General features: G+C 44.4%; 1 pseudogene; it reads left to right on the top strand.

Annotated features, from left to right (window-relative positions):
• The first annotated feature begins 3,666 nt into the window (after positions 1-3,666).
• On the top strand, positions 3,667-10,882 carry LOC124028974 (annotated as a pseudogene).
• The last annotated feature ends 599 nt before the right edge of the window (positions 10,883-11,481 follow it).

The following is an 11,481-nucleotide window of genomic DNA, read 5'->3' as shown; positions in this document are numbered from 1 at the left end:
GACACTGTGGTGCACAACACCTCTCTACACACAGACACACTGTGTGCACAACACGTCTCTACACACAACACACTGTGGTGTGCACAACATCTTACACACACACACACTTAGAGGACAACGGCGTCTCTACACACAACACACTGTGTGCACAACACCGTCTTTACACACACTGTTTGTGCCATCACCGTCTCTACACACACAGACACTGTGGTGTGCAGTTAAACCTCTCTGCACACACACTGTGGTGTGCACAACACCGTCTCTACACACACAGACACTGTGGTGTCTGTCAGCAGGAACAGGATGCAGTCTCAGCTGGGACAGACAGCTGGCCACACTGTGGTGTGCAGGTAACCACGGGGGGGACAAGATCTCTACACACACAGAAGACTAATTCCACGGGGAGACAGAGTGTCTTGTTCCAGCTCCACCGCTCTGCACGTTATGAGGTCCAGGACATCAAAGGTTCTGTCTGTCAGCAGGAGACAGGATGCAGATCATCAGCTGGGACAGACAGCTGGCCAGGGACAGAGAGATGAGACGCAAGGTAACCACGGGGGGACAGAGAGATGAGACGCAAGGTAACCACGGGGGGGGCAGACAAGCATTTCAAGAACATTGGGAGGCGACACTCCAAAATGTAAAATAGTTTTACTTTATTTTTGTCCATCAGGCTAACGTGTTTTGGCAGTTAAACCTTCATCAGAACATCAAGATGTTTTTTATTTAAAAATAAATACATTTGCCTTTATTTAACCAGGTGGCCATTTGAGAACAAGTTCTCATTTACAACTGCGATGTGGCCAAGATAAAGCATAGCAGTGTGAACAGACAACACAGAGTTACACATGGAGTAAACAAACATACAGTCAATAATACAGTAGAAGAAGTCTATATACATTGTGTGCAAATGAGGTAAGATAAGGGAGGTAAGGCGATAAATAGGCCACGGTGGCAAAATGGATACATACAGCAATTAAACACTGGAGTGGTAGAAGTGCAGAAGATGAATGTGCAAAATACACTGTTTTTTTATGCAAGTGAACTTGTGGATACCATTTTTATGTCTCTGTCCATTAGGAAGGAAGTAAGAGGTGGTTTTGCTTGCAGATACCATAGACCACCAGTCGTTATGCTAACGCTAGTTAGAAATTGCTCTAGCATTAGTGAGCAACATCTTTCAAACTGCACACAGAGACATGACCTCATCAGACTGGGGAAGTAGACAGAGGGCCTCACAGCCAAATCCCCAACTATCTCTACGTTAACACTACAATCGCCCTCTAAACCCGACAAATAGCATTTAGGGATCATGATGACATTTGAGATATTTTGGGACACAATTAGTGACTTCCTAGTGCACAATAAAGCCTCCAACATGAGATGCTTTGGGGTCTGGATAGAAAGATTAGGATTGAATGTAGAACAAATATACATCAGCATACACACATTTAAGGTGTGTGTGTGTGTGTGTGTGTGTGTGTGTGTGTGTGTGTGTGTGTGTGTGTGTGTGTGTGTGTGTGTGTGTGTGTGTGTGTGTGTGTGTGTGTGTGTGTGTGTGTGTGTGTGTGTGTGTGTGTGTTTGTGTGCGTGTGTGTGTCCACAGACTGGGAATCGGGGTCGACCAGGGGAAGAGTTCTCTGTCAGCTGCTACACAGAAAGCCCTGGAGAGGAAGAGAGGAGTCATGATGTGAGTCCTGTAATAGAAAATGTGTCACTAGACTAGATAGTTATTGTATATAAAACAGGCAAGGTCAGAGCAAAACAGCAAGTGTATGACTTGTATGTTCAGGGTTATCAGCACAAGGTTAGGGTTGTGTTAATAACATGTTTGGTTATAGAAGAGCCATACTTCTACCCAAGCTAGTACAGCCCAGGCAGTGACTACTGCCCACCATAGTGATATGATACTAGTAAAAGAGTCCAACTGTCTCACTAATCAACCTATTGTTCCCCTCTCTTCTCCCATCAGGAGGAAAACGGCAGAGAGGCAGAAGGGGACTGGAGCTGGGGTTGTAGCTGGCCAGAAGGGCCCTCTGGCTGGGGCAGAGGGGCAGAAGGGGACTGGAGCTGGGGTTGTAGCTGGTCAGAAGGGCCCTCTGGCTGGGGCAGAGGGGCAGAAGGGGACTGGAGCTGGGGTTGTAGCTGGTCAGAAGGGCCCTGGGGCAGAGGGGAACGTCGTGAAGCAGATACGTGGGTCTTTTCGACCCAACCCTCAAAGGGTCCCCAAGACCACCCAGTCTCGCAGATCTCGGTGAAGATGGTCTACTTATCAGGCTAGACTGGACCGGAACTGGGTCGTGTTCATTTTGGCACAGTGTTGTAGCAAAACATTTTGCACAGGAGAATGAAAACGAGTGTTTCTTATTGGACAAGTTCAGGGTCATATTCATTAGTGGAAATCTTTGGGGAAAACGAAAACAAGCGTTTCTTATTGGACAAGTTCAGGTAGTCCCTCCCTTGACCCAGGTAATGAATACTGTTGATACCTAAAAAAGATATACACACACAATCCATCTCACTTAACCCTAAAACAATATGCCCCTATGTGCTCTGGTCAAAAGTAGTGCACTACAAAGGGTTGCCATTTGGGGACGATTCCTTAGTGTTTCTTGCTAACTAGTGGACATTGTATTTGAACTTGATTGTATTCTACAAAGGCACAACTCACTGCATTCAAATGCATCTTAGCTACTACATACTGTATGTGACAATCTATTCTTACCACAAGACCTCAGGACTTGTTTTTGGACACACTGTTTGTAATATGTTAGTTTTACACATTTTACACTATTTATATTTCCTATAGCGATTTGTGGTACGGTATTGGGATGGCAATGCAACCAAAGCCCAGAAAACGTCTTAAAAAGTCTTAAAATAAAGTCTTATTTTTGAAGGTCTGTTCTGAGTGTTCTTCTTTCCTACTGTTTTTGTTCTAAATTATTTTGGAAGTGTTTTTTAATAAATGTGTTTTTTATAAAAAATGTACTTGTCAGGTTGTTTGAATGTAAACTGAACAAAAATATAAACACAACATTCAACAATTAACGATATTACTGAGTTAAGAGTTCAAATAAGGAAATCAGTCAATTGAAATGAATTCATTAGGTCTTAATCTATGGATTTCACATGACTGGGCAGGGGCACAGCCATGGGTGGGCCTGGAGGGCATAGGCCCTCCAATTGGGAGCCAATCAGAATGAGTTTTTCCCCCCAAAAAAGGGCTTTAATACAAACAAATACTCAGTTTCATCAGCTGTCCGGGTGGTTGATCTCAGACAATCCCCCAGGTGAAGAAGCCGGATGTGGAGGACCTGGGCTGGTGTGGTTACACGTGCTCTACGGTTGGGAGGCCAGTTGGATGTACTGCCAAATTCTCTTAAATGATGTGAGGTGGCTTATGGTAGAGAAACATTGAATTTTCTGGCAACAGCTCTGGTGGACATCCCTGCAGTCACATGCCAATTGCATGCTCCTTTGAAACTTGAGACATCTGTGGTCTTGTGTGACAAAATTGCACACTTTAGAGTGTCCTATTGTCCCCAGCACAAGGTGCACCTGTGTAATGATCATGCTCTTTAATCAGCTTCTTGATATGCCACACCTGAAGGTAGATGTATTATCTTGGCAGAGGAGAAATGCTCACTAACGGGGATGTAAACAAATTTGTGCACAAATTTTGAGCGAAATAAGCTTTTTGTGCGCGTATGTAAAATGTCTTGGCTCTTTTATTTCAGCTCATGAGACCAACACTTTACATGTCGCATTTATATTTTTGTTCGGTATAGTTTTTAAATACATTTCTGAGTTCTAGTAAACGTTAATATTGTGAGAACGCAAGTGGGCGCAGTTTTCTTTTCGAAAGCTACATTTGGCCTATTCGACGACATCCGTCCATAGCTGTCGTTGGTTTGTCTGTCAGTGTGATTCCACGTCTGTGAGAATGGAAGAGAAACCAGACACAGTCGCGTCTTCTCGGATGAGAGAAAAGCTAAAGAGAAGGCTGAAATACTGCAAAGGGAAATGCAGCGGAAGAGTTTCAAACTGGTCAGAGAGGAGAGACTGGAGATTTGTGTAGTCCACTGTTTACAAGCTAGCTAGATGTTATGCTATCCGGCTAGCAAGCTACACCGGCGGCTTGCAAAATAACACTTATTGCAATGCATTGCAACGTTTAATTAACAATGTTGAACTTTGGATAAAACTCTGACTGTTCGTACCGAGTGACATTGTCAAGAGTAGATATTGCCCATTCATGTATTCCAAAGTTAGTAACTATTGCATTAATTTGAGTCATTGTCAATGTAAAAATAAGCAGCTGACAATGACTACCGAAATGTTCAGGGCTCATATAAAGCTTCTCCGAGTAGGAGTACTGATTTAGGATCAGTTTTCCCTATTAGATCACATGGACAGGGGCACCTGATCCTAGATCAGCACTCCTACGCTTTATACAATTTGTACATGTAATTATCTATCGTCACCTCCTTTCCAGGTAGCTAAGATCCTGAAGAAGCAGGAGAGTGAGCGGACACAGGAGGAGTCTGCGGATCTACTTCTGCACCAGGACACCGTACAGGAGTTGTGTTCGCGGCAGGTCCGCAGGAACGTTCTAAAGAGGAAGCAAGAAGAGGTCTGGTTGACGCGTCTTTAGAACTGCCCAATAAAACAGCCTGGTTCCAGATCTGTTTGGGTGATCTTCCCAAACTGCTTGTCAATTCAAACATGGCAATTCCATTGGAAGTTGGCACAAACAGACTAGCACCCAGGCTACCAATAACATGGTCTAAGTGCCGCGCTCTCTCCTTGTCTCATGTCTTTAGTCTTTACTGACCTGAAACGCCAGGCTAGGAGGGGTGACTATTAGCATGGCATTTGCTTGATATGTCTCTCTGTCTTTGTGCTGTTGTAGGTATTTGATGATACAGAGGACCTGAGGTGTAAAGTGGGACAGTTGGCTGAGGCAGTCAGACAGGCTCAACACCTGGTTATCTACACTGGAGCCGGGATCAGTACGGTAAATACTGGGGCTCTGTATTTCACACACTGGCTGTGTTCCACTGGTCTAAGGGCCCGTTTATTTATGCTATCATGTCAACTCATTGTCATGCCAACCAAATATTTGGCAGCGTTGGCAAGAGCACAAACAGATCTGGGGTCAGGGTATAACTTTGTTCTGGGGTGTGTTCACAGGAACTGAATGGCCAAAAGGGGAGGGACTAACCTGAACCAAAATGAAATGCTTGTTTTCATTGCGAAACGTTTTCTACGGTGTGCACTCATATAGCCTTTTTCAAATCTCTCCTCGGGGACCCCGGCCATTCTTGAACTTTTCCAGAGGTAGCACACCTTATTCAACTTACAGGAGTTATTAGGGTTAAGGGCCTTGCTCAATGGCACATTGGCAGATTTTTCACCTAGTCTGCTCGGAGTTTCGAACCAGCGACCTTTCCGGTTACTGGCCCAATCGGCTAGGCTACCTGTCACCCATCATGACAAGAGTGACATGTTTCTGTGTCATGTTTTGCAGGCAGCGTCCATCCCAGACTACAGGGGACCAAATGGGGTTTGGACACAGCTACAGAAGGGCAGAGCTGTCAGGTGAGACAGGCTGGAGTCAACAAGAGGGCATCTTCATCATACTGCATGTAATTAAGTCAACAAGATGGAATCTTCATCATACTGCATGTAATTAAGTCAACAAGATGGAATCTTCATCATACTGCATGTAATTAAGTCAACAAGAGGGCATCTTCATCATACTGCATGTAATTAAGTCAACAAGAGGGCATCTTCATCATACTGCGTGTAATTAAGTCAACAAGAGGGCATCTTCATCATACTGCATGTAATTAAGTCAACAAGATGGAATCTTCGTCATACTGCATGTAATTAAGTCAACAAGAGGGCATCTTCATCATACTGCATGTAATTAAGTCAACAAGAGGGCATCTTCATCATACTGCATGTAATTAAGTCAACAAGATGGCAACTTCGTCATACTGCGTGTAATTAAGTCGAGGGCAACGTCGTCATACTGCGTGTAATTAAGTCGAGGGCAACTTCGTCATACTGCGTGTAATTAAGTCGAGGGCAACTTCGTCATACTGCGTGTAATTAAGTCGAGGGCAACTTCGTCATACTGCGTGTAATTAAGTCGAGGGCAACTTCGTCATACTGCGTGTAATTAAGTCGAGGGCAACTTCGTCATACTGCGTGTAATTAAGTCATCTCTCTCTCAACAGCTCGTCAGACCTGAGTGAAGCAGAACCAACTCTTACACACATGTGTATCAGGATGCTGCATGAGGAGAACATGGTCAGTGAGCTGGTTGTGTGTCGTCATGGACCTTGTGCTTGTTGCTTCGTCCGATAATTGAAAGGTTTTGAGGTGTCTGTATGATGATTTCCAACGTGTGTGTGTGTGTGTGTGTGTGTGTGCAGGTGCAGCACGTAGTGTCTCAGAACTGTGATGGGCTCCACCTGCGTAGCGGTCTTCCCAGACACACCCTCTCTGAGCTGCACGGCAACATGTTCATCGAGGTAGGACACACCCTCTCACTACATACAGTATATACAGTGTATACTACATACAGTGTATACTACATACAGTGTATATACTACGTACAATATACTACGTACAGTGTATATACTACGTACAGTATACTACGTACAGTGTATATACTACGTACAGTATACTACGTACAGTGTATATACTACGTACAGTATACTACGTACAGTGTATATACTATGTACAGTGTATATACTACGTACAGTGTATATACTACGTACAGTATACTACGTACAGTGTACTACGTACAGTGTATATACTACGTACAGTGTATATACTATGTACAGTATGTTCCACCTAAAGAACTCACTGTATTATTCTGACATTTCCTGTTTTACAGGTGTGTACTTCCTGTTCCCCGGTGAGGGAGTTTGTGCGACTCTTTGACGTGACGGAGCGCACCGCGAGGCACCGGCACGGGACGGGGCGGCGGTGCGCCCACTGCGGGGGCGATCTCAGGGACACCATCGTACATTTCGGGAGAGGGGCATCTTGGAGCAGCCTCTCAACTGGAGGGGCAACGTACAGTGAACGCTGCTGAGAGGGCTGACGTTATCCTCTGCCTGGGCTCCAGTCTGAAGGTAAGGACAACATGTTCTAACACACAGCATCAATAAAGCCTGAAGGACCGCATGTACCAACACACAGCATCAATAAAGCCTGAAGGACCACATGTACTAACACACAGCATCAATAAAGCCTGAAGGACCACATGTACTAACACACAGCATCAATAAAGCCTGAAGGACAACATGTACTAACACACAGCATCAATAAAGCCTGAAGGTAAGGACTGTATGTACTAACACACAGCATCAATAAAGCCTGAAGGTAAGGACAGCATGTACTAACACACAGCATCAATAAAGCCTGAAGGTAAGGACCGCATGTACTAACACACAGCATCAATAAAGCCTGAAGGTAAGGACTGCATGTACTAACACACAGCATCAATAAAGCCTGAAGGTAAGGACCGCATGTTCTAACACACAGCATCAATAAAGCCTGAAGGACCACATGTACTAACACACAGCATCAATAAAGCCTGAAGGACAACATGTACTAACACACAGCATCAATAAAGCCTGAAGGTAAGGACTGTATGTACTAACACACAGCATCAATAAAGCCTGAAGGACCACATGTACTAACACACAGCATCAATAAAGCCTGAAGGACAACATGTACTAACACACAGCATCAATAAAGCCTGAAGGTAAGGACTGTATGTACTAACACACAGCATCAATAAAGCCTGAAGGACAACATGTACTAACACACAGCATCAATAAAGCCTGAAGGTAAGGACTGTATGTACTAACACACAGCATCAATAAAGCCTGAAGGTAAGGACAGCATGTACTAACACACAGCATCAATAAAGCCTGAAGGTAAGGACCGCATGTACTAACACACAGCATCAATAAAGCCTGAAGGTAAGGACCACATGTACTAACACACAGCATCAATAAAGCCTGAAGGTAAGGACCACATGTACTAACACACAGCATCAATAAAGCCTGAAGGACTGCATGTACTAACACACAGCATCAATAAAGCCTGAAGGTAAGGACCGCATGTACTAACACACAGCATCAATAAAGCCTGAAGGTAAGGACCACATGTACTAACACACAGCAGGACTGTCAGGATGAATAGACTAAAACAGAGTGCTGCCACCTCACAGGACAATGAAATTGAATGCAAAATGAAATAGGACTTCTGTGAATATTGAATAGAATAGAGTGTTTTTTTAGTTGTAGAACCTTGACTGGCTCCTCCTACTTCGTTTGTATGTCATCAGTGTGGTTAGACTGATCTTTCCATCTCGTTACCAGGTGCTGAAGAAGTATGGCTGTCTATGGAGCATGAATAGACCTGCTATCAGGAGACCCAAACTCTATATCGTCAATCTACAGGTCATCTTGCTACTACTTACCATGATCCAGCGTCTCCCAATCCTGGTCCCTGGCATTGCCCCAGCATTAACATATTCATGATTAGTGCTGGACGATGCTGTTTTAATTGCACCTCTTTGGGCCCCCGGGACCAGGATTGGGAAACACTGACTTGAACCAATAAAGCCTTTGTGTTTGAGTTGAATCTTGATCATTCAATGTAGTTTCACTTAGTTCTCCCACAGAGATGGGGCCCTGGTCACAACTAGTGCACTATAAAGGGAATAGGGGGCCTGATTGATGATGACCTCTGTCTTGTTTTAGTGGACACCTAAAGACAACCTGGCCACGCTGAAGATCCATGGGAAATGTGACGATGTGATGCGTCTCCTTATGGAGGAGCTGAACATTCAGATCCCTGCCTACAACCAGTAAGACCTGTCTCAAAACACACACCTCGGCTGTCTTCACTGGGAAGCAAACTGGTTGGAACGGGGAGGGACATACCTCAACTTGTTGTTGCTAAAAGTTTTCCATTGCAAATAGTTATTTTTTTAAAAATGTAATCATTATTTAACTAGGCAAGTCGTGATCAGTTGTATGTTATGGTGTTGAATCGGGTGCGTTTGCCCTCGCACTATCATTGTTTAAATTGCACCGCTTTGGGTCCCCAGGACCAAGATTGGAAACCACTGACTTGAACCAATAAAGCCTGTGTTACAGAGTTGAATGCTATTAGTTATGCTATGGTGTGCACTAATGAATACACCCCACCTGGATCACCCTGACTGACTCATTCCTAACTGGCCTTCCTCAGGACAGAGGACCCTGTACTCAGCTTGGCCACGCCGCTGAGACCAGAAGAGGAGGACAGTTACACTCGTAAACTCATAGCTCGGGGGAGGACTGCTCACCAGACTCCCTGGGACAGGCTGGGGAAGGACTGCTCACCAGACTCCCTGGGACAGGCTGGAGGGAAGGACTGCTCACCAGACTCCCTGGGACAGGCTGGAGGGAAGGACTGCTCACCAGACTCCCTGGGACAGGCTGGAGGGAAGGACTGCTCACCAGACTCCCTGGGACAGGGTGAAGGAACAGCAGTACAAGGAGGCTGGTTCGGACGAGGGTACTCCAAAGGGAGGAAGAGGAGGAAGAGGAGGAGGACAGTGATGGTGTAGCAGAATGTTAATCATAGTAGAAATTTGACACACGATTCTCCATCTCCTTTTTGTTCTGATTGGTTGTTTTGAAATGGACCTTGATAGTAAGGAAGACGTACCAACAGAAAGAAGTGAGGGGGGGAGGAACCTCACTAAGACGGAGCTGTTTGTGATGCAGAGTATTATGAAGTATTATTATGGTTTCAGATACTACCTCTTTAAGCCTGAGGGAGCATCCTAATAATCTCTCCTTTCTGGTCGTCACTAGTTACCACAGCCACAAAGTCACAAACCCTGCCTCTTTACACAATTTAAAATGTCATTTTAACCCTAACCACACTGCTAACCTTATGCCTAACCTTAAATTATGACCAAAAATCCCCCCCTCCCAAAACAAAAAAATATATATATATATATATCTCATATGATATAGCCAATTTTGACTTTGTGGTTGTGCTATCTAGTGGAAACACTTTCTCCTGAAGTGTGCACTTGTTGACTTACCGTCATGGATTTAAATGAAAATGACCGGTATTTGGAAACTCCCTCTGATGCCTACACTAATCCAATGCTTTTCAGTTTGTGGGGAGTAGTGAACACTTCAGGAGGAGAGAATATTGGGCTGTAACCTAAGAGTTTGGTCTTTCAATTGAATGGTGCTTTTATGTAGTTTCATAGGAGTGGTGTTTTGTGTTTGTTATATGCACAGCACCTTACTAACTTTCCTCAGGGTTGCCGTCGGCGATGCCATCCTGTTACATACAGTACAGCACATTCATGGCATTAGTATCTGTCATTGGATGGTGTTATTGTCAGGCATTTGGTTTTACAATAATGGAAGTGTGAATTTAGGGTTTGTCCCAAATGGCAACCTGCTCTCTATGGGTCCTGTTCAAAAGTACACTACATGGGGAAGAGGGTACCATTTGGGATGGAATCTCAGTGTTAAATGTTGTGTTTTCTTGGTGCCACACATCAGTGTTCTCCCCAAAGAATAGAAGAGTCGCTGCCCTCCTTGTGGACTGGCTACGCCACTATGTAAACACTTAACAAATAATGTGACTTGTATTTATTTTTTTGAAGCATAAACCAGGTTTCCACTCAACCGTTTTATGTTATTACATATCAAACTATGGAAGACGAGGTGGGATCTTTATGTCTGTAAAATGTATTATGTAGGAAATGTCGGTGTAAACGCTTTTATGAGCAAATATTGATTTAATAGCCGTCATATTAAAGTTAACTTACTGAGAAGACCACTTATGTAATCGCGTGACTAAGACTCGTTAGGAAATCATGCCGTTTATTAGGCTACAGATGAAATAAGTTATGATGAACTTCACAGGGTGGTGAAAGTGCACAGTGATGAGCTTGATGCTCCTTTAAATAAATATCAGGGTCTTATTCTGTTGATGTGATATTTACAATGTGACGCATTGTGGTAAGTCTCTACTTTGCTATATTTATAACCCTTTTGTTTCAGAGTTACTGTGAAGTCAGCCCAAAGGCCAGCAGATGGCGATGTTGAGTAGTTTCATCTTTCCGCCCAAAGGAAGTGCATGCAGCCGTGTCCCCTGTGGACCGGTTAGTACATAAAACATTCAGGCTGCCGTGTCCCCTGTGGACCGGTTAGTACATAAAACATTCAGGCTGCCGTGTCCCCTGTGGACCGGTTAGTACATAAAACATTCAGGCTGCCGTGTCCCCTGTGGACCGGTTAGTACATAAAACATTCAGGCTGCCGTGTCCCCTGTGGACCGGTTAGTACATAAAACATTCAGGCTGCCGTGTCCCCTGTGGACCGGTTAGTACATAAAACATTCAGGCTGCCGTGTCCCCTGTGGACCGGTTAG

This window comes from Oncorhynchus gorbuscha, unplaced genomic scaffold (assembly GCF_021184085.1).
Source record: "Oncorhynchus gorbuscha isolate QuinsamMale2020 ecotype Even-year unplaced genomic scaffold, OgorEven_v1.0 Un_scaffold_5158, whole genome shotgun sequence".
In the NCBI taxonomy this organism is placed as follows: domain Eukaryota; kingdom Metazoa; phylum Chordata; class Actinopteri; order Salmoniformes; family Salmonidae; genus Oncorhynchus; species Oncorhynchus gorbuscha.
This window is presented reverse-complemented; position numbering and strand designations above follow the sequence as displayed.